At 39.4% G+C, this 4,977-nt stretch overlaps 1 pseudogene; it reads right to left on the bottom strand.

Moving 5' to 3' along the window:
- Positions 1-2,242: 2,242 nt before the first annotated feature.
- Positions 2,243-2,695, bottom strand: LOC142431617 (large ribosomal subunit protein uL15 pseudogene; annotated as a pseudogene).
- Positions 2,696-4,977: the final 2,282 nt, after the last annotated feature.

The following is a 4,977-nucleotide window of genomic DNA, read 5'->3' as shown; positions in this document are numbered from 1 at the left end:
GCTTCATCAACTATTTAGATCAACGTTTTTACATATTCCAATTCTTAGAAAAACTATTTTAGATCTTTAAAATAACTTTATATCCATGATGCAAGGCTCAATCAACTTTGTAACAGACACTCTTGTTACATTTGTATTCTTTAATAAGAATCCAATTTGCTTACAAATTTAAAAATACTCCATTGTTTAAACTACACCATCGATAAGATTCATCTGGAAAGAAGCAAAATGGTTGCAACATTAAAGAAGTCAATGATCTCAGGCCTGTCAATAGGGCGCTTTGCTGACCAGCTGAAGGCCATGAGCTGCCATGGCAATATTCTGCTTACTTCTCAGCGTTTTTAAGGAGGGCTTGCGGACCTTCGTCCTCTCCTTTATAATAACTGTGTTGCTGTGAGACGCTGATGGTTACCAGCATTAACTGTCATTCTCCAGGTCTGTCTGGTTCATTTAAAAAATATTTAAAGTCTCAGCTGTATAGTGGTTTTGAATCTGACCCCCCAAAAATAAATAAAAGCTGAAATCTCTCATTGACTAAATGGCAGCTAACTAAGTTTGGAGTAATTGCTATCTATGGAAGAGAATGAAGTGTGATGTGGGGCGTCGTCTGACCTCTAACTACACCGTGTGTCTCATATAGACGTTACAACAAGAGAGAAGTATTTGTTTAATTCGTATTAATTTCCTTGGGCATACAATTTTGTGCACATTTTCCATCATAGTTAATTAATTCTTCTAAAAATAGCTTGGATAGATCTCATTATTTTTCTTTCTTAGGAGATTTTCCCAACTGTCCATGTAAAAACGGATTGAGGAAACAGCATGGTGCAGAGCGCATCTGACTTGCTTTGACTTCACGAGAGAGAGGCGAACCTAATTCCACACCAACCCAAGACCGATTGCCACAGGCAACGGTCAGGCATGCCTCCACCCTCCATCCTTCCTTTACTCTACTATGACACCATTGGTGCCACAGCCTTCTACTTGTCTGGTGGGATCAATAATTCATTGCAATGACTACCCAGAATTCACAGACAATTTTTCACAATTATGGGGGTCTCTCAGGGAAGTTAACACATGAGCCAAGAAAAGAAAACTTTAAGGATACAGTCTTTGGCCCATAGCAATGCCTCTTCTCAGTCAGCCATCACATGTCTCTTTGATCCTGAGCTTCTGCCTTGTTACATAGCCAGATAGCCTGCCTGCTTCTCTGCCTCTCGGTCTCATTGTCTCTGGTCTCAGAGTTGCAGCATCTTGTGTCTCTGGTACCTCTGCCATTGCAGACTGTGCTGCTGGTGGCTGTTCTTTATTGATGATCCCAGGATTCTCTGATCCTGCTTCTGAGATGGCTCTCCTCTACACCAAGGAATGGCAAGACTTAACCCCCCCCCTATTACCGTTTCACAGAACCTGTTTACATGGCTCCACCCAAGTATTTATTTGGTGGGAATTACAGAGACATGGATAGAAAAGCCATATTAAGATATTAAGCTTCACCACATGAGTCAAGTTCAGTAATGTATAGAAACTAGAGCTGCATAGTGACCCCAGAAGGGTAATGTGTTTCATGAAAAAATATGTAATAATCCTAAATATTTGTGTTAAACCCTTCAAAGTAAGACTACATTTTCATTCTTTTCTGTTATACTAGACATTTGTCGAAGGACATTTGCAATGGAATTACTTCTGCTCTGTAGAGACTCCATGACTTTCAAAGGTTCTCATTATGTGCACTCCGACTGCAAACCTGTAATAACTATCCTGTTGAAATCAGCCTCAACAAACAATAGTTACGATTTCTAATCTTGGAAGAGCCAACCAAGAATTTTATGTTCATTTTATTTTGTAATATTTGTTTCAGTAGCATTATTTCTATTTTATGTCATGTAACATTTTCTCTAAATTTATGGAACTCGTGTTTTCAAAAACAACAAATTATTTTCTTTCATTGCACAGTGTTGAATAAAATTGTTTCTCAGCAAAGCAAACCACAATGAAAGGTTACAATACTGTTTAAATGTGAAAAATTCAACAATATAAAGTTTCTGATCCTGGTGGTGATAAAAATTAAATTTTTCTTCCGTAATACTTTTCTTTTGCATTTTGGTTTTCTGATTAGGAGGGTGTGTCCTTATTCTCATAGTCTTCTTCATGAAATGTCATTTAAATCATTTATACTTTTGACTATTTTGATTTTTTCTCTATCTTCATGATCTTAACTTATTTTTTTGAAAAGCCATTTTTAACTTTTAATTAAACCTCCCCGTAGCTTCAAGCCACCGGGACATAGCCCCTGCCCCCCAACACCCTTATTCTTCTTCTCAGCTCTTCTGCTGAAGGATTTGGCCTTCAGGATGACAGGTTGCTTTGGAAGCTTACCCTTCCCCAGAACTGTGTAGTGGCCCGGTCACAACACATCAGTGATGGGAGCAGCCCAGTCTTATTTTTGGCAGCACTGACCCTGGTCCGCTCACTGACCAAGGTCCATAATTTATCGAGGTTCATAATTGGGCAGAAGTTCAGTTCTGGTTCCTCTTCAAGTGGTCATGTTGCCTACCGACTTTTCCAAAGTGACCTGGATGGCATTTGTCAAAGTGGATCCTGTGATGATGCAAGCAGCCTCCTGGGTGCTTCCGGTGTTTCCCGATGTGGCCGTGCCCCTAAGCTTCCGGGTCTTCCTCAGTCTGGAGGGCATGTCGGTGGCTAAGATGAAAGAGAGCGATCTTAACATTTTTATTTCTGTTGTAACATAGTAAGAAAACGTAAAATGTTGACCTTTGGCAGCATGTTTCCTCTCAGGCCTTTAAAAAATTTTCCGTTATGGTGCTTCTTTTCCATTAAGTTGGAAATGTGTTTTTAGATTACAACTGTAAGTGAACTTAGTTATGTCGATAAGTTGTTCTTATAAAGTCAACCCTCTGCTTTTTAAGGGACTGGTTTCATGACTACCACCCTCACCTCACTCACAGTACAATCCATGGACACTCAAATCCCTTATAGAGAATGGCTCCTATTATGCATATAATATACTTTTAACTATCTCTGTATTACTTATAATACCTAAAACTATGTAAGCAGCATTTTATGCCCTGTCTTAACTTTGAGAGATTGTTTTGATCACTTAATTGCTCTTAACCTAGAGTATTTTTGAACCATGGTTGGCTGATGCATGAGTCGGAAACTCATAGATGTAAACTACAGGCATTCATCATTTCCTGATTATTTGGTTGTATCGTATTATTCCCTTAGAATCAACTCAAAGGTAGCTTTCTTTCACCTAGGACAGTGGTTCTCAACCTGTGGGTTGCGACCCCTTTGGGGGGTCCAATGACCCTTTCAAGGGGTTGCCTGATTCATAACAGTAGCAAAATTACAGTTATGTAGTAGCAGTGAAAATAATTTTATGGTTGGGGGGATCACCACAACATGAGGAACTGTATTAAAAGGTCACAGCATTAAGAAAGTTGAAAACCACTGTCCTGGGGCATTTAGACATAAATCAGAACAAAGATTTAGGCCTGCTTCATCTGTATAGTGGAAATATTATATAATGCCATGCTACTGCACATCTCTTCCTAACTCTGTGTACTGTGACATCCTGTTCTTGACTAGAAATTGACCATTATCAACCAGCACACAAATCAAGGATCCTCAATTCTCCTGAGTGACTCAATATTTACCAGTCAATAACACATCTTAAAAGTTATGCCATCCTGCTTTTACATAGCAATCACTTCTCTCTAATGCCACAGAACAATCCATATGTGGTGTGACTGAGTCACCACTGAGAACCTTTGTTTTAAGGATTTCTCAAAATCGTAGACATGTCACCTATGGTGGTCTTGGATAAGTCATTCCTATGCCACTTTGTCAAATGCCCATTCCACTAAAAGTGTTGTTTACTTAACAAAACATATTTCTGACTGTAAGAAACACCGCTGTTCTTGTATTAAATACAATATAACACAATGTTCTTGTATTAAATACAATGTAACACAATGTTCTTGTATTGACATAAAGGGGTGGCAGGACATTATACCTTATATATGTTTCTTTAAACATGTATAATTTAACAATTTAATTGTACTGTTCCTTTAAATTAAAAGACTTATTTTGGTAATATAGAATTAGGCCACCTGACTAATTTAGGCTTTAGTTTTAGAATATAGGGAAAATACATGGCACATTATCATTCACTATTTCTTCTTCTTTTTAATCATTTTGTTGGGGGCTCATACAACTCTTATCAAAATCCATACACACATCAGTTGTATAAAGCACATTTGTACATTCATTGCCCTCATCATTCTCAAAACGTTTGCTCTCCACTTAAAGCCCTGGCATCAGCTCCTCATTCCCCCCCCCCATTCCTGTTACCCCCTCCCTCATGAACTCTTGATAATTTATAGATTATTATTTTGTCATATCTTACACTGTCCAATGTCTCCCTTTACCCACTTTTCTGTTGTCCGTCCCCAAGGGAGGAGGTTATATGTAGATCCATGTAAACACAGGGAATCCAGGGCAAATGATCCCTTCAGGACCAGTGGTGAGAGTGGCGATACCAGGAGAATGGAGGGAGGGTGAGGTGGAAAGGGGGAACCAGTTACAACAAGTAATTTTTTATTGTGCTATTTCTTAACTGTACTTAACAGATACTGTGCTTTTTGCCAATTTAAAGTTGTGGCGAACCTAAATTGAGCTAGTGGCGGTGTCATCCTTATGCGTTGGGCTGTGATTCGCATAGTCGGCAGTTGGAAAGGACCAGGAGTTTCAGAGGAGAAAGTAAACTTCCTACTTCTGTAGGCAGTTACAGTCTCAGAAATCCACAGGGGGAGGGGGTGTCACTAGGAGTCAGCATTGACTCGAAGGCAAGGAGGGAGGGAGTGAGGAGCCCTGTGGTGCAGTGGGTTAGGGATTGTGTGATTGTTGGGTTTCGTGTTCACTTGACTGGACTAGGATCCTTAGTAGTTTGGC

The sequence above is a fragment of the Tenrec ecaudatus genome, chromosome 1, assembly GCF_050624435.1.
Source record: "Tenrec ecaudatus isolate mTenEca1 chromosome 1, mTenEca1.hap1, whole genome shotgun sequence".
NCBI lineage: Eukaryota > Metazoa > Chordata > Mammalia > Afrosoricida > Tenrecidae > Tenrec > Tenrec ecaudatus.
Note: the sequence above shows the minus strand (reverse complement) of the source record. Positions and strands in the feature narration are given on the sequence as shown.